The sequence below is a fragment of the Oncorhynchus mykiss genome, chromosome 32 (assembly GCF_013265735.2).
Source record: "Oncorhynchus mykiss isolate Arlee chromosome 32, USDA_OmykA_1.1, whole genome shotgun sequence".
NCBI lineage: Eukaryota > Metazoa > Chordata > Actinopteri > Salmoniformes > Salmonidae > Oncorhynchus > Oncorhynchus mykiss.
In genome coordinates this window covers 9,767,534-9,786,575 of record NC_050572.1, presented here as the reverse complement: position 1 = coordinate 9,786,575, position 19,042 = coordinate 9,767,534, and the positions used below count along the sequence as shown (strand labels likewise).

The following is a 19,042-nucleotide window of genomic DNA, read 5'->3' as shown; positions in this document are numbered from 1 at the left end:
CAGAGTCCAGGAGGTACAGAGTGGCAGACAGGCTCGAGGTCAGGGCAGGCAGACTGGTCAGGCAGGCGGGTACAGAGTCCAGAAACAGGCAAGGGTCAAAACTGGGAGGACTAGAAAAAGGAGAATAGCAAAAAGCAGGAGAACAGGAAAAACACTGGTTGACTTGGAAACATACAAGACGAACTGGCACAGAGAGACAGGAAACACAGGGATAAATACACTGGCCCAGAGAGACAGGAAACACAGGGATAAATGCACTGGCACAGAGAGACAGGAAACACAGGGATAAATACACTGGCACAGAGAGACAGGAAACACAGGGATAAATACACTGGCACAGAGAGACAGGAAACACAGGGATAAATACACTGGCCCAGAGAGACAGGAAACACAGGGATAAATACACTGGCCCAGAGAGACAGGAAACACAGGGATAAATACACTGGCACAGAGAGACAGGAAACACAGGGATAAATACACTGGGGAAAATAAGCGACACCTGGAGGGGGTGGAGACAATCACAAGGACAGGTGAAACTGATCAGGGCATGACACTCTGGGTCTTCCTTTCCTGTGGCGTTCCCCATGAGAGCCAGTTAACCATCAACAGCGCTTGATGGTTGTTGCAACTGGATTGAAGAAAATGTCAAAGTTCTTGAAATGTTCCGCATTGACTGATGTCTTAAAAGTAATGATGGACTGTTGTTTCTCTTTGCTTATTTGAGCTGTTCATGACATGATATGGACTTGGTATTTTACCAAATAGGGCTTTGTTCTGTATACCACCCCTACCTTATCACAACACAACTGATTGGCTTCGAGGCAAAGGATGGCTACTTTGAAGAATCAGAAATCTAAATTATATTTGGATTTGTTTAACACTGGATGGGGGTTATGAGTAGGGTTGGGGGGGATTTAATGCAGGCAAACTCAAATCAGTTTTACAAAAAATTTACCAGATTGTCACATGTGCAACCAGAGGAAAAAAACTCTATTCAACCTTTACTCCACACACAAAGACACGTACACACCTCTCCCTCGCCCTCCATTGTCAAATCTGACCATAATTTTATCCTCCTGATTCCTGCTTACAAGCAAAAACAAAAGCAGGAAGTACCTGTGACTCGCTCAATACGGAAGTCGTCAGATGATGCAGACGCTAAACTACAGGACTGTTTTGCTAGCACAGACTGGAATATGTTCCGGGATTCATCCAATGGCACTGAGAAGTACACCACCTCAGTCATCGGCTTCATCAATAAGTGCATCGACGGCTTCGTCCCCACAGTGACCGTACGTACATATCCAAACCAAAAGCCATGGATTACAGGCAACATCCACATCGAGCTAAAGGCTAGAGCTGCTGCTTTCAAGGAGAGGGACACTAATCCAGACGCCTATAAGAAATCCCGCTATGCCCTCAGACGAACCATCAAAGAGGCAAAGCGTCAATACAGGACTAAGATTGAATCCTGCTACACCGGCTCTGACGCTCGTCGGATGTGGCAGGGCTTAAAAACTATTATGGACTACAAATGGAAACCCAGACGCGAGCTGCCCAGTGACGTGAGCCTACCAGACAAGCTAAATGTATTTTATGCTCGCTTCGAGGCAAGCAACACTGAAGCATGCACAAGAGCACCAGCTGTTCTGGATGAGTGTGTGATAACGCTCTCGGTAGCCGATGTGAGCAAGACCTTTAAACAGGTCAACATTCACAAAGCCGCAGGGCAAGATGGATTACCAGGACGTGTACTCAAAGCATGCGCGGACCAACTGGCAAGTGTCTTCACTGACAGTTTCAACTTCTCCCTGACTGAGTTTGTAACACCTACATGTTTCGGACAGACCACTGCCTGCCTAAATGAGTACCTCCCCGTAGCACTCAGGTCGGTAGCCATGAAGTGCTTTGAAAGGCTGGTCATGGCTCACATCAACAGCATCCTTCCGGATACCCTAGACCCACTCCAATTTGCATACCGCCCCAACCGATCCACAGATGATGCAATCTCAATTGCACTCCACACTGCCCTTTCCCACCTGGACAAAAGGAACACCTACGTAAGAATGCTATTGACTACAGCTCAGCGTTCAACACCATAGTTCCCTCAAAGCTCATCACTAAGTTAAGGAACTAAACACCTCCCTCTGCAACTGGATCCTGGACTTCCTGACGGGCCGCCCCCATGGAGTAAGGGTAGGCAACAACACATCTGCCACACTGATCCTCAACACTGGGGCCCCTTAGGGGTGTGTACTTAGTCCCCACCTGTACTCCCTGTTCACCCACGACTGCGTGGCCAAACACGACTCCATCACCCTCATGAAGTTTGCTGATGACACAACAGTGGTAGGCCTGATCACCGACAACAATGAGACAGCCAATAGGGAGGAGGTCAGAGAACTGGCAGTGTGGTGCCAGGACAACAACCTCAATGTGAGCAAGACAACGGAGCTGATCGTGGACTACAGGAAAAGGCGGACCGAACAGGCCCACATTAACATTGACGGGGCTGTAGTGGAGCTGGTCGAGAGTTTCAAGTTCCTTGGTGTCCACATCACCAACGATCTATCATGGTCCAAACACACCAAGACAGTCGTGAGGAGGGCACGGCAAAATCTATTTCCTCTCAGGAGACTGAAAATATTTGGCATGGGTCCCCAGATCCTCAAAAGTTTCTACAGCTGCACCATCAAGAGTATCCTGACCGGTTGCCTCACCGCCTGGTATGGCAGCTGCGTGGCATCTGACCACAAGGCGCTTCAGAGTGTAGTGCGTACGGCCCAGTACATCACCGGGGCCAAGCTTCCTGCAATCCAGGACCTATATAATAGGCGGTGTCAGAGGAAAGCCCATAAAATTGTCAGAGACTCCAGTTCACCCAAGTCATAGACTGTTTTCTCTGCTACCGCACGGCAAGCGGTACTGGAGCACCAAGTCTAGGACCAAAAGGCTCCTTAACAGCTTCTACCCCCCAAGCCATAAGACTGCTGAACAATTAGTCAAATGGCCACCAGACTATTAAATTGCACACCGTATATAGCCTCGTTATTGTTATGTTATTGTGTTAATTTTGATTTATTATTTGGTAAATATTTTCTTAACTCTTCTTGAACTGATTAAGGGCTTGTAAAGCATTTCAGGGTAAGGTCTACACTTGTTGTATTCGGCGAATATGACAAATAAAGTTTGATTTGATTTGATTCAGGAAGGTAGCTTGGAGGGGGAGGCTGGCGTGTTGGGACTATTCATGATAAGGGGTACCTGCTCCACTGATGACACCACTTCCTCCTCTCCTCTACCTGACCTGCCTGGGACCCACAGAGATTCACAGTCATTAACAAACACGAACAATTGGTTTGTGCAGTGTGATTAATGGATGTGATTAATGGATGGATTAATTGATCTGGCCATTACACACACACACACACACACACACACACACACACACACACACACACACACACACACACACACACACACACACACACAAATGTATTTATAAAGCTCTATACAAAAAGTGCTATACAGAAACCCAGCCTAAAACCCCAAACAGAAAACAATGCAGATGTAGAAGCACGGTGGCTAGGAAAAACTCCATAGAAAGGCACGAACCTAGGAAGAAACCTAGAGAGGAACCAGGCTCTGAGGAGTGGCCAGTCCTCTTCTGTGCCAGGTGCAGATTATAAAAGTATGTGGCCAAGATGTTCAAACGTTCATAGATGACCAGCAGGGTCAAATAATAATAATCACAGTGGTTGTAGAGGGTGCAAAAGGTCAGTACCTCAGTAATAAATGTCAGTTGGCTTTTCATAGCCGAGCATTCAGAGGTCGAGACAGCAAGTGTGGTAGAGAGTCGAAAACAGCAGGTCCAGCTAGCCTATGCTAGGCCCATCTCCCGGCTAGCTGAAGAGGTCCATCAGCCACTCCTTGGGCTACAATACCTATTTTGCCAATTGGACTGGACCCCTTTTATTGCTTATCATTCACGACTGGACTCCGACGTAATCCACCCGACGTCCCCTGAATGCCCATCTGCTAGCCTGCTAGCCGCGGCCCGCTAGCTGTCGAGAGCACACTGGACTGTTAGCTGAAGAGGTCCATCAGCCAATTTTTTGGGGGGCTACTACACCTATTTTGCTAACTGGCCTCAACCCTTTCACTACACGGAGCCCTGCTGATCCATCACAACTGATCTGCCGATGTACGGGAGCATATTGGACTGGTAGCTGAATAGATCAATCGGTCAATTTCTTCGGTCACTATACCATTTTTGCCAATTAGACTTGGACGCCTCTGCTACTCGGAACCCTACTAATCCATCACGACTGATCTGCCGATGTAACCACACGAAGGGGCTACAACTGACGCCTTCCATCGCGACGTCCCTCTAAGGCCCTTCTGCTAGCTTGCTAGCCCCGGCCCGCTCGCTGTCTGAATCACCGTGTCTCCAGCTCGCCCAGCTACTCACTGGATCCAATGATTACTCGGCTACGCATGCCTCTCACTAATGTCAATATGCCTTGTCCATTGCTGTTTTGGTTAGTAATTATTGCCTTATTTCATTGTAGAGCCTCTAGCCCTGTACAATAAGCCTTAGCCAACCCTTTAGTTCCACCTCCCACACATGCAGTGACCTAACCTGGTTTAAATGATGTTCCTAGAGACAATATCTCTCTCACCGTCACTCAATGCACAGGTTTACCTCCACTGCACTCGCATCCTACCATGCCTTTGTTTGTACATTGTGCCTTGAATCTATTCTACCGTGCCCAGAAACCTGCTCCTTTTACTCTCTATTCCGAATGTACTAGACGACCAGTTCTTATAGCCTTTAGCCGTACCCTTATCCTACTCCTACTCTGTTCCTCTGGTGATGTAAAGGTTAACCGAGGCCCTGCAGTGTCTAGCTCCGCTCCCATTCCCCAGGCGCTCTCATTTGTTGACCTCCATAACCGTAAAAGCCATGGTTTCATGCATGTTAACATTAGAAGCCTCCTTCCTAAGTTTGTTTTATTCACTGCTTTATCCCCCCTCCAACCTGGATGTCCATGTGTGGCCGTGCCTGAATCCTGGCCTAGGAAGACTACCAAAAACCCTGAAATTTCCATCCCTAACTATTACATTTTCTGACAAGATAGAACTCCCCAAAGATTAGAAAGTTGCTGCAAGTCACCCCCTTCTTCAAAGGGGGAGACACTCTCAACCCAAATTGCTACAGACCTATATCTATCCTACCCTGCCTTTCTAAGGTCTTCGAAAGCCAAGTTAACAAACAGATCACCGACCATTTCGAATCCCACCGTACCTTCTCTGCTATGCAATCTGGTTTCCGAGCTGGTCATGAGTGCACCTCAGCCACGCTCAAGGTCCTAAACGATATCATAACCACCATCGATAAGAGACAATTCTGTGCAGCTGCATTCATCGACCTGGCCAATGGTTTCGACTCTGTCAATCACCACATTCTTATCGGCAGACTCAACAGCCTTGGTTTCTCAAATGATTGCCTCGCCTGGTTCTCCAACTACTTCTCAGACAGAGTTCAGTGTGTCAAATCTGTTGTCTGGAACTCTGGCAGTCTCTATGGGGGTGCCACAGGGTTCAATTCTCAGGCCAACTTTTTTTTCTGTATACATCAATGATGTCGTTCTTGCTGCTGGTGATTCTCTGATCCACCTCTATGCAGACGACACCATTCTGTATACTTCTGGCCCTTCTCTGGACACTGTGTTAACAACCCTCCAGACGAGCTTCAATGTCATACAACTCTCCTTCCGTGGCCTCCAACTGCTCTTAAATACAAGTAAAACTAAATGCATACTCTTCAACCGATCGCTGTCTGCACCTGCCCGCCCGTCCAGCATCACTACTCTGGACGGTTCTGACTTAGAATATGTGGACAACTACAAATACCTAGGTGTCTGGTTAGACTGTAAACTCTCTTTCCAGACTCACATCAAACATCTCCAATCCAAAATTAAATATAGAATTGGCTTCCTATTTTGCAACAAAGCATCCTTCACTCATGCTGCCAAACATACGCTCGTAAAACTGACCATCCTACCGATCCTCGACTTCGGCGATGTCATTTACAAAATTGCCTCCAATACCCTACTCAATAAATTGGATGCAGTCTATCATCGTGCCATCCGTTTTGTCACCAAAGCCCCATATACAGTGGGGGGAAAAAGTATTTAGTCAGCCACCAATTGTGCAAGTTCTACCACTTAAAAAGATGAGAGAGGCCTGTAATTTTCATCATAGGTACACTTCAACTATGACAGACAAAATGAGAAAAAAAATCACATTGTAGGATTTTTAATGAATTGATTTGCAAATTATGGTGGAAAATAAGTATTTGGTCAATAACAAAAGTTTATCTCAATACTTTGTTATATACCCTTTGTTGGCAACGACAGAGGTCAAACGTTTTCTGTAAGTCTTCACAAGGTTTTCACACACTGTTGCTGGTATTTTGGCCCATTCCTCCATGCAGATCTCCTCTAGAGCAGTGATGTTTTGGGGCTGTTGCTGGGCAACACGGACTTTCAACTCCCTCCAAAGATTTTCTATGTGGTTGAGATCTGGAGACTGGCTAGGCCACTCCAGGACCTTGAAATGCTTCTTACGAAGCCACTCCTTCGTTACCCGGGCAGTGTGTTTGGGATCATTGTCATGCTGAAAGACCCAGCCACGTTTCATCTTCAATGCCCTTGCTGATGGAAGGAGGTTTTCACTCAAAATCTCACGATACATGGCCCCATTCATTCTTTCCTTTACACGGATCAGTCGTCCTGGTCCCTTTGCAGAAAAACAGCCCCAAAGCATGATGTTTCCACCCCCATGCTTCACAGTAGGTATGGTGTTCTTTAGATGCAACTCAGCATTCTTTGTCCTCCAAACACGACGAGTTGAGTTTTTACCAAAAAGTTATATTTTGGTTTCATCTGACCATATGACATTCTCCCAATCTTCTTCTGGATCATCCAAAATGCTCTCTAGCAAACTTCAGACGGGCCTGGACATGGCTTAAGCAAGGGGACACGTCTGGCACTGCAGGATTTGAGTCCCTGGCGGCGTAGTGTGTTACTGATGGTAGGCTTTGTTACTTTGGTCCCAGCCCTCTGCAGGTCATTCACTAGGTCCCTCCGTGTGGTTCTGGGATTTTTCCTCACCGTTCTTGTGATCATTTTGACCCCACGGGGTGAGGTCTTGCGTGGAGCCCCAGATCGAGGGAGATTATCAGTGGTCTTGTATGTCTTCCATTTCCTAATAATTGCTCCCACAGTTGATTTCTTCAAACCAAGCTGCTTACCTATTGCAGATTCAGTCTTCCCAGCCTGGTGCAGGTCTACAATTTTGTTTCTGGTGTCCTTTGACAGCTCTTGGGTCTTGGCCATAGTGGAGTTTGGAGTGTGACTGTTTGAGGTTGTGGACAGGTGTCTTTTATACTGATAACAAATTCAAACAGATGCCATTAATACAGGTAACAAGTGGAGGACAGAGGAGCCTCTTAAAGAAGAAGTTACAGGTCTGTGAGAGCCAGAAATCTTGCTTGTTTGTAGGTGACCAAATACTTATTTTCCACCATAATTTGCAAATAAATTCATTAAAAATCCTACAATGTGATTTTCTGGATTTTTTTTCTCTAATTTTGTCTGTCATAGTTGAAGTGTACCTATGATGAAAATGACAGGCCTCTCTCATCTTTTTAAGTGGGAGAACTTGCACAATTGGTGGCTGACTAAATACTTTTTTGCCCCACTGTACTACCCACCACTGCGACCTGTACGCTCTCGTTGGCTGGCCCTCGCTTCATACTCATCGCCAAACCCACTGGCTCCAGGTCATCTACAAGACCCTGCTAGGTAAAGTCCCCCCTTATCTCAGCTCACTGGTCACCATAGTAGCACCCACCGGTAGCACGCGGTCCAGCAGGTACAGTGCCTTGCGAAAGTATTCGGCCCCCTTGAACTTTGCGACCTTTTGCCACATTTCAGGCTTCAAACATAAAGATATAAAATTGTATTTTTTTGTGAAGAATCAACAACAAGTGGGACACAATCATGAAGTGGAACGACATTTATTGGATATTTCAAACTTTTTTAACAAATCAAAAACAGAAAAATTGGGCGTGCAAAATTATTCAGCCCCTTTACTTTCAGTGCAGCAAACTCTCTCCAGAAGTTCAGTGAGGATCTCTGAATGATCCAATGTTGACCTAAATGACTAATGATGATAAATACAATCCTCCTGTGTGTAATCAAGTCTCCGTATAAATGCACCTGCACTGTGATAGTCTCAGAGGTCCGTTAAAAGCGCAGAGAGCATCATGAAGAACAAGGAACACACCAGGCAGGTCCGAGATACTGTTGTGAAGAAGTTTAAAGCCGGATTTGGATACAAAAAGATTTCCCAAGCTTTAAACATCCCAAGGAGCACTGTGCAAGCGATAATATTGAAATGGAAGGAGTATCAGACCACTGCAAATCTACCAAGACCTGGCCGTCCCTCTAAACTTTCAGCTCAAACAAGGAGAAGACTGATCAGAGATGCAGCCAAGAGGCCCATGATCACTCTGGATGAACTGCAGAGATCTACAGCTGAGGTGGGAGACTCTGTCCATAGGACAACAATCAATCGTATATTGCACAAATCTGGCCTTTATGGAAGAGTGGCAAGAAGAAAGCCATTTCTTAAAGATATCCATAAAAAGTGTTGTTTAAAGTTTGCCACAAGCCACCTGGGAGACACACCAAACATGTGGAAGAAGGTGCTCTGGTCAGATGAAACCAAAATTGAACTTTTTGGCAACAATGCAAGACGTTATGTTTGGCGTAAAAGCAACACACCATCCCCACTGTCCAACATGGTGGTGGCAGCATCATGGTTTGGGCCTGCTTTTCTTCAGCAGGGACAGGGAAGATGGTTAAAATTGATGGGAAGATGGATGGAGCCAAATACAGGACCATTCTGGAAGAAAACCTGATGGAGTCAGCAAAAGACCTGAGACTGGGACGGAGATTTGTCTTCCAACAAGAAAATGATCCAAAACATATAGCAAAATCTACAATGGAATGGTTCAAAAATAAACATATCCAGGTGTTAGAATGGCCAAGTCAAAGTCCAGACCTGAATCCAATCGAGAATCTGGAAAGAACTGAAAACTGCTGTTCACAAATGCTCTCCATCCAACCTCACTGAGCTCGAGCTGTTTTGCAAGGAGGAATGGGAAAAAATGTCAGTCTCTCGATGTGCAAAACTGATAGAGACATACCCCAAGCGACTTACAGCTGTAATCGCAGCAAAAGGTGGCGCTACAAAGTATTAACTTAAGGGGGCTGAATCATTTTGCACGCCCAATTTTTCAGTTTTTGATTTGTTAAAAAAGTTTGAAATATCCAATAAATGTCATTCCACTTCATGATTGTGTCCCACTTGTTGTTGATTCTTCACAAAAAAAATACAGTTTTATATCTTTATGTTTGAAGCCTGAAATGTGGCAAAAGGTCGCAAAGTTCAAGGGGGCCGAATACTTTCGCAAGGCACTGTATATCTCTCTGGTCACTCCCAAAACCAATTCTTCCTTTGGCCGCCTCTCCTTCCAGTTCTCTGCTGCCAATGACTGAAACGAACTACAAAAATCTCTGAAACTGGAAACAGTTATCTCCCTCACTAGCTTTAAGCACCAGCTGTCAGAGCAGCTCACAGATAACTGCACCTGTACACAGCCCATCTATAATTTACCCCAAACAACTCCCGCTTCCCCTACTGTATTTATTTATTTATTTTGTTCCTTTGCACCCCATTATTTTTATTTCTACTTTGCACATTCTTCCACTGCAAATCTACCATTCCAGTGTTTTACTTGCTATGTTGTATTTACTTCGCCACCATGGCCTTTTTTTTGCCTTTACCTCCCTTATCTCACCTCATTTGCTCACATCATACACTGCTATGCTTTATCTTGGCCAGGTCTCAGTTGTAAATGAGAACTTGTTCTCAACTTGCCTCCCTGGTTAAATAAAGGTGAAATAAATCAAATAAATATATTGTCATTTACGTTTCCCCTGTCCAGATGCTGTCCGTGTTCTCTTTCATGTCCATGTTTTATTTAATGTTCACTCTCTGTACTTGCTTCTCATCTACAGTGTCTGTCCTCACAGAGATGCGTAGGACCTAGCCCATGAAATCAGCCCTAGCCTGAACAGGAAGCCAGTGTAGAGAGGCTAGCACTGGAGTAATATGATCAAATGTTTTGGTTCTAGTCAGGATTCTAGCAGCCGTATTTAGCACTAACTGAAGTTTATTTAGTGCTTTATCCGGGTAGCTGGAAAGTAAAGCATTGCAGTAGTCTAATCTAGAAGTGACAAAAGCGTGGATATATTTTTATGTATCATTTTTTACAAAAAGTTTCTGATTTTTGCAATGTTACGAAGATGGAAAAAAAATCTGTCCTTTAAATATTCTTGATATGTTCTTCAAAAGAGAGATCAGGGTCCAGAGTAACGCCGAGGTCCTTCACAGTTTTATTTGAGACGACTGTACAACCATCAAGATTAATTGTCAGATCCAACAGCATATCTCTTTGTTTCTTGGGAACAAAAACTAGCATCTCTGTTTTTGTCAAAGTTTAAAAGTAAAAAATATGCCGACATCCACTTCCTTATGTCTGAAACACAGGCTTCCAGGGCGGGCAATTGGGGGCTTAACCATGTTTCAACGAAATGTACAGCTGTGTGTCTTCCGCATAGCAGTGAAAGTTGACATTGTGTTTCCGAATGACATCACCAGGAGGTAGAATATATAGTGAATCGCATCTGCAGTTCCACAAACTGGCCACCGCGTGGAGACAAAGAAGAAGCTCATCCCTTCTCTTACTGGCTCCTCCATCAATTTCTGAGTTTCATAGAACTTTAAAATCATTATAACCTCTTGTTCCCAACAGAGAACAAAGCTCGCCAGTTTGTAGTCCTAAAACCCGGAAAGATATTACCTCTGGTTCGTTCAGCCATCCATATGGGCTATATTAATGGGGAATGAAAAAAATACATATCTATGCATTTAACATTTATTTAACTAGACAAGTCTGTTAAGAACAAATCATTATTTGCAATGATGGCCTACTCCGGCCAAACCCGGTCGACGATGGGCCAATTGTGCGCTGCCCTACGGGACTCCCAATAACATTCGGATGTGATACAGCCTGGAATCGAAACAGGGACTGTAGTGACGCCTCTTGCACTGCCTTAGACCACTGCGCCACTCGGGATGCCGAAAATAAAGTCGGAAAATAAAGTCGGAGGTTAACACAGGTTTAGGAGCTCTTATCCGTTTTGTTCTACGAGATAATAGCAGTCAGTTAACATTACCCTAATGAATTATTAATCATTTATGCGCTTTATTTTTTCATCATTACATAGATTTTTCTGAATAAAAAAATTGAAGTTATCCAATGAAGATTATCTTCATAGAACAAAACGTATTATGTTCCCCACAGACTCTACAAACACGCCATTCATTTTTCCGGTAGATTTTGGCCAACGAACCATGGCGGAGTTAATGCCTCCAAATACGTCATTACTCTTTATCTCTATGATGTCTCCAGCCTTGAACAAACTGATGTTATGCTGAAAACCCGTTCGTTAGTTATAGACTGTAGGCGAGATCACACTTTATCCGCTTCCAGTAGCACACCTCTCTAGATGCCGACAGACAGAGAGAGAGTGTCTCTCTGTCTATCTGGGTGTCTCTATATCAATTCAATTTAATCAACTCGAGGGCTTTATTTGCATGGGAAACATATGTGTCTCTCTAGCAGGATAGTAGGAAGGGACTACCTGGTTGGGACAGGCCCAGCGGTTCTATTCCCGGGCTCAGCGGTTTTGTCAAATCACCGGACTTTGCGTTTGAACAATTTCTACATGAATCACGTAAACCAGATTTCTATTTTTCCGGTTAAAACACAAGCACATCCAGGGTGCGCGCTTCGGAGTGGACGTCAGTCAGTGCGCGTGTCAGTCAATCCAACCCTTCCGGACAAAGAGAGAGCGCCTCACGTTCACATCCCCTCTAGAGGAGCGCTCCGCGAGCCACGGTCTCATCCCGTTCTGTCCCGTGCGCCTGGAACTCCCTGTTGCTGTTCACACCTCTCTCCGCCAGCCCGCGCGAATAACTGACGACCCTTCGTGCTCTCCGGTGAGTCAGTCGGTGTATGTTTGCGACTCTTATTTAGCTTTGTGAGACTGAGTGTAAACCTCTGTAGCCTAAACTATATACTCAGTATATGTAAGTGTATCTAGGGTAAAGTTCAAATGTCCGTGTGTAGCAATGTAAATGTATATTGTTTTGGCTGTTTCCCCCTATTTCTGAGGGCACAGGTCCTCTCTCTCTGTCTCCTGGTTAACAGGAAACACAGCAGGGTGTGAGTGGAGCAGTAGTGATAGGATACTGAGAAGTGAGCAGTCTAGGAGCCCATGTATTTATTTTTATCTCAAAGCATAACCTTCAATGTAACGAAATAGAGGAATAGTGGGGATATACAGAGAAAAGAGAGGGCAGGGAAAGAGAGAGAGGGGGCAGGGAAAGAGAGAGAGAGGGAAGGGAAAGAGAGAGAGAGGGCAGGGAAAGAGAGAGAGAAGGCTGGGAAAGAGAGAGAGAGGGCTGGGAAAGAGAGAGGGCAGGGAAAGAGAGAGGGCAGGGAAAGAGAGAGCGCAGGGAAAGAGAGAGAGGGGGCAGGGAAAGAGAGAGAGAGGGCAGGGAAAGAGAGAGAGCAGTGGAGGTCGGTGCCGTTTTAAGATGAGGGAGGACAATTATTTTTTTCATGAGCATGGCCTTATTTCTATTACAGCATATTGGATGACTGTAATTCATATTCCATTCATCCAGTTCAATGTAACATCAATAGGTTTAGGCTACTACATGATACTAACATTTTCCCTATACCCATCATGAGGTTGCTACAACCTAGCCTATGAATGAAGTTTGCAACGTAGGTGCACACAGGTCGAGAGAAAAACTTGATGTGACAGACAGTGACACATGGACAGACAGTGACACATTCAATACAGCATTGCACACAAGCTTGCCTGCATCTAGCTGATATAGGGTGTTGCAAACAAGAGTTTTCTATTGGACAAATTCAATCACGCAGTAACATTATAGTTAACAATATATCGCTCTATAGTGACAATCTCGCTCTTGCTTCTCCTTCATTTTGTAAGAAATTCATTTGTTAAAAACTTTTCAACTATTGTCTTTGAGTCAACTACTCAACATATTTCATGCACTGCAGTGCTAGCTAGCTGTGGCTTATGCTTTCAGTACTAGATTCATCATGTTATGCACTGCAGTGCTAGCTAGCTGTAGCTTATGCTTTCAGTACTAGATTCATCATGTTATGCACTGCAGTGCTAGCTAGCTGTAGCTTATGCTTTCAGTACTAGATTCATCATGTTATGCACTGCAGTGTTAGCTAGCTGTAGCTTATGCTTTCAGCACTTGATTCATTCTCTGATCCTTTGATTGGGTGGACAACATGTCAGTTCATGCTACAAGAGCTCTCATAGGTTGGAGGACATCCTCTGGAAGTTTTCCTAATTACTGTGTAAGTCTATGGAAGGTGGGTGAGAACAATGAACCTCCTAGGTTTTGTATTGAAGTCAATGTACCCAGAGGAGGACGGAAGCTAGCTGTCCTCCAGCTACACCATGGTGCTACCTCACAGAGTACTGTAGACCTTCTTTGCAAAACAGTGTGTTTTAATCAATTCTTTGGTGACGTGAATATATTTGGTATAGTTTTATCCTAAAATTATAACTTTTTAAATGTTTTACAATTTTAATTTGAATAACATTTGCTGAGGAGGATGGTCGGCCCTTCCTCCTCTGTGGAGCCTCCACTGTGTGAGAGGTACACGGGTAGGTTGGGTGGGGTACAAAAAGAGAGAGTGAGTGATGAAGGGTGAGGGAGAGATGGAAAAGTTCAGAAAACAGAAAAGTGTCAGGCCGTATCTTATTTCCCTTATAATGCATTAGGCTACTTTTAAAATGATTTTACCCCTTTTTTCTCCCCAATTTCGTGGTATCCAATTGGCAGTAGTTACTATCTTGTCTCATCGCTGCAACTCCCATACGGACTCGGGAGAGGCGAAGGTCGATAGCCATGCGTCCTCCTAAACACAATCCAACCAAGGCGCACTGCTTCTTAACACAATGCCCATCCAACCAGGAAGCCAGCCGCACCAATGTGTCGGAGGAAACACCGTACACCTGGCGACCTGGTCAGCGTGCACTGCGCCCGGCCCACAGGAGTCGCTAGTGCGTGATGAGACAATGATATCTCTGCCGGCCAAACCCTCCCTAACCCAGATGACACTGGGCCAATTGTGCACTGCCCCATGGGCCTCCCGGTCACGGCCAGCTGCAGCTGGGCTCGAACCCAGAATCTCTGGGTACATAGAGAGGGAATAAAGCTACATAGAGAGGGATGCTACATAAGGAGGAATGCTACATAGAGATGCTCCATAGGGAGAGATGGGGATGCTACATAGGGAGGGATGCTACATAAATAGGGATGCTACATAGAGATGCTCCGTAGGGAGAGATGGGGATGCTACATAGGGAGGGATGCTACATAAATAGGGATGCTACATAGAGATGCTCCGTAGGGAGAGATGGGGATGCTACATAGGGAGGGATGCTACATAAATAGGGATGCTACATAGAGATGCTCCATAGGGAGCGATGGGGATGCTACATAGAGAGGGATGCTACATAAGTAGGGATGCTCCACCCCGGAGGCCACACTAGGCTACTTTTGACCACAGCCATATTCCTCTACTGTTGTACTTTTTGCCCTCCCTATGTAGCATCCCTCCCTATGTAGCATCCCTCCCTATGCAGCATTTATCCCTATGTAGCATCCCTCCCTATATAGCATCCCTATGTAGCATCCATCCCTATGTAGCATCTCTCCCTATGTAGCATCCCTACTTATGTAGCATCCCTCCCTATGTAGCATCCCCATCTCTCCCTATGGAGCATCCCTATGTAGCATCCCTCCTTATGTAGCATCCCTCTCTATGTAGCGTCCCTCCCTATGTAGCATCCCTCCCTATGTAGCATCCCTTATGTATTGTCCCTCCTTATGTAGTGTCCCTCTCTATGTAGTGTACCTCTCTATGTAGCATCCCTCCCTATGTAGCATCCCTCCCAATGTAGCATCCCTCCTTATGTAGCTTCCCTCTCTATGTAGTGTCCCTCTCTATGTAGTGTCCCTCCCTTTGTACCCTCCCTCCTTATGTAGCATCCCTCCCTATGTAGCATCCCTTCTTATGTAGAATCCCTCCCTACGTAGCACCCCTAATTATGTAGCGTCCCTCCCTATGTAGCATTCCTTCTTATGTAGCATCCCTCCCTATGTAGAATCCCTCCCTATGTAGTGTCCTTCTTTATGTAGCATCCCTCCCTATGTAGCATCTCTCCCTATGTAGCATCCCTCCCTATGTAGCATCTCTCCCTATGTAGCATCTCTCCCTATGTAATCAAAATCAAATAAAATTGTATCAGTCACATGCGCCGAATACAACCTTTACAGTGAAATGCTTACTTACGAGCCCCTAACCAACAATGCAGTAAAAACAAAATATGGATAAGAATACGAGATAAATGTAACAAGTAATTAAAGAGCAGCAGTAAAATAACAATATATATATATATATATATATACAGTGGGGTGCCGGTACAGAGTCAATGTACGGGGGCACCGGTTAGTTGAGGTAGTATGTACATGTAGGCAGAGTTAATTAAAGTGACTATGCATAGATGACAACAGAGAGTGGCAGTGGTGGGGAGGGGAGGGGCCATGCAAATAGTCCAGGTAGCCATTTGACTAGATGTTCAGCAGTCTTGTGGCTTGGGGGTAGAAGCTGTTAAGAAGCCTCTTGGACCGAGACTTGGCGCTTCAGTACTGCTTGCCGTGCGGTAGCAGAGAGAACAGTCTATAACTAGGGTGGCTGGTGTCTTTGACAATTTTTAGGGCCTTCCTCTGACACCGCCTGGTATAGTGGTCCTGGATGGCAGGAAGCTTGGCCCCAGTGATGTACTGGGCCGTCAGCACTACCCTCTGTAGTGCCTTGTGGTCGGAGGCTGAGCAGTTGCCATACAAGGCAGTGATGCAACCAGTCAGGATGCTCTCGTGGTGCAGCTGTAGAACCTTTTGAGGATATGAGGACCCATGCCAAATCTTTTCAGTTTCCTGAAGGGGAATAGGTTTTGTTGTGCCCTCTTCACGACTGTCTTGGTGTGCTTGGACCATATTAGTTTGTTGGTGATGTGGACACCAAGGATTCCTTCTTATGTATTGCCCCTCGCTATATGTCTCTGAACAAAAATATCCTAGTAGGCCTAGAGTACACTAGGCATATATAAGGAATAGGCTACACTGTCATGATGTCAGATGCAGCCTTTGATTCACCACCGTTATTTTCTCCTAATCTAGTGTTCCATTATTGCTCTGTAATTTGATTTCAAAATAACTGATTTAACAGGCTCAGTGTGAACTGTAAGCGCAGCCCCTCATGCTTCACTGGCCAACACCCCCCCCCCCCCCCCTAAAAATAAAAAAAAATCTGAAGTTACTCAACACACTCACTCAGCAAAAACAAAACCAGCACAATTACACAAACTTTTTTTGGGGTTTGGTTAAATGACAGTTATTTTTCAAACAAAGTGAGTGTGAGAAGCGCAGGAAGATTGTCTGTGGGCCTGTAGTCAAGCCCAGAGAAACCCTCACAGGCACTGAAACCAGGTAATTTGAGAGAGAGAGAGAGAGAGAGAGAGAGAGAGAGAGAGAGAGAGAGGATTCTGTAACTAGGTCAGAATGAAAGAGGGAAAGGATTCTGTAACTAGGCCAGAATGAGAGAGAGAGGATTCTGTAACTAGGCCAGAATGAAAGAGGGAAAGGATTCTGTAACTAGGCCAGAATGAGAGAAAGAGAGGATTCTGTAACTAGGCCAGAATGAGAGAGAGAGAAGATTCTGTAACTAGGCCAGAATGAGAGAGAGAAAGGATTCTGTAACTAGGCCAGAATGAGAGAGAGGATTCTGTAACTAGGCCAGAATGAGAGAGAGAAGGGATTCTGTAACTAGGCCAGAATGAGAGAGAGAGGATTCTGTAACTAGGCCAGAATGAGAGAGAGAAAGGATTCTGTAACTAGGCCAGAATGAGAGAGAAAGGATTCTGTAACTAGGCCCGAATGAGAGAGAGAAAGGATTCTGTAACTAGGCCAGAATGAGAGAGAAAGGATTCTGTAACTAGGCCCGAATGAGAGAGAGAAATTATTATGTAACTAAGCCAGAATGAGAGAGAGAGAGAGGATTCTGTAACTAGTCCAGAATGAGAGAGGGAGAAGATTCTGTAACTAGGCCAGAATGAGAGAGAGAAAGGATTCTGTAACTAGGCCAGAATGAGAGAGAGAAAGGATTCTGTAACTAGGCCAGAATGAGAGAGAGAAAGGATTCTGTAACTAGGCCAGAATGAAAGAGGGAAAGGATTCTGTAACTAGGCCAGAATGAGAGAGAGAAATGATTCTGTAACTAGGCCAGAATGAGAGAGAGAAAGGATTCTTTAACTAGGCCAGAATGAAAGAGGGAAAGGATTCTGTAACTAGGCCAGAATGAGAGAGAGAAATTATTCTAACTAGGCCAGAATGAGAGAGAGAAAGGATTCTGTAACTATGCCAGAATGAGAGAGAGAGGATTCTGTAACTAGGCCAGAATGAGAGAGAGAAAGGATTCTTTAACTAGGCCAGAATGAGAGAGAGAAAGGGTTCTGTAACTAGGCCAGAATGAGAGAGAGAAAGGATTCTGTAACTAAGCCAGAATGAGAGAGAGAGAGAGAGAGAGAGGATTCTGTAACTAGGCCAGAATGAGAGAGAGAAAGGATTCTGTAACTAGGCCAGAATGAGAGAGAGAAAGGATTCTGTAACTAGGCCAGAATGAGAGAGAGAAAGGATTCTGTAACTAGGCCAGAATGAGAGAAAGGATTCTGTAACTATGCCAGAATGAGAGAGAGAGAGGATTCTGTAACTAGGCCAGAATGAGAGCGAGAAAGGATTCTTTAACTAGGCCAGAATGAGAGAGAGAGAGAGAGGATTATGTAACTAGGCCAGAATGAGAGAGAGAAAGGATTCTGTAACTAGGCCAGAATGAGAGAGAGAAAGGATTCTGTAACTAGGCCAGAATGAGAGAGAGAAAGGATTCTGTAACTAGGCCAGAATGAGAGAAAGGATTCTGTAACTAGGCCAGAATGAAAGAGAGAGGATTCTGTAACTAGGCCAGAATGAGAGAGAGAAAGGATTCTGTAACTAAGCCAGAATGAGAGAGAGAGAGAGGATTCTGTAACTAGGCCAGAATGAGAGAGAGAAAGGATTCTGTAACTAGGCCAGAATGAGAGAGAGAAGGGATTCTGTAACTAGGCCAGAATGAGAGAGAGAGAAAGGATTCTGTAACTAGGCCAGAATGAAAGAGAGAGAAATGATTCTGTAACTAGGCCAGAATGAAAGAGAGAGAAATGATTCTGTAACTAGGCCAGAATGAGAGAGAAATTATTCTGTAACTAGGCCAGAAGGAGAGAGAGAAAGGATTCTGTAACTAGGCCAGATTGAGAGAGAGAAAGGATTCTGTAACTAGGCCAGAATGAGAGAGAGAGAGGATTCTGTAACTAGGCCAGAATGAAAGAGAGAAAGGATTCTGTAACTAGGCCGGAATGAGAGAGAGAGAGGATTCTGTAACTAGGCCAGAATGAGAGAGAGAAAGGATTCTTTAACTAGGCCAGAATGAGAGAAAGAAAGGGTTCTGTAACTAGGCCAGAATGAGAGAGAGAAAGGATTCTGTAACTAGGCCAGAATGAAAGAGAGAGAAATAATTCTGTAACTAGGCCGGAATGAGAGAGAGAGAGGATTCTGTAACTAGGCCAGAATGAGAGAGAGAAAGGATTCTTTAACTAGGCCAGAATGAGAGAAAGAAAGGGTTCTGTAA

General features: G+C 44.9%; 1 protein-coding gene across 2 annotated transcripts in view; it reads left to right on the top strand.

Moving 5' to 3' along the window:
- The first annotated feature begins 11,830 nt into the window (after window positions 1-11,830).
- Window positions 11,831-19,042, top strand: part of yrk (Yes-related kinase) — a 63,784-nt gene continuing 56,572 nt past the window's right edge. The window contains exon 1 of one of the 2 annotated variants that reach the window (XM_036971171.1): window positions 11,831-12,201. The gene's annotated coding sequence lies outside the window, so the exon portion shown is untranslated. The remainder of the gene's footprint in view (window positions 12,202-19,042) is intronic. The other variant, XM_036971170.1, reaches the window with a different exon arrangement.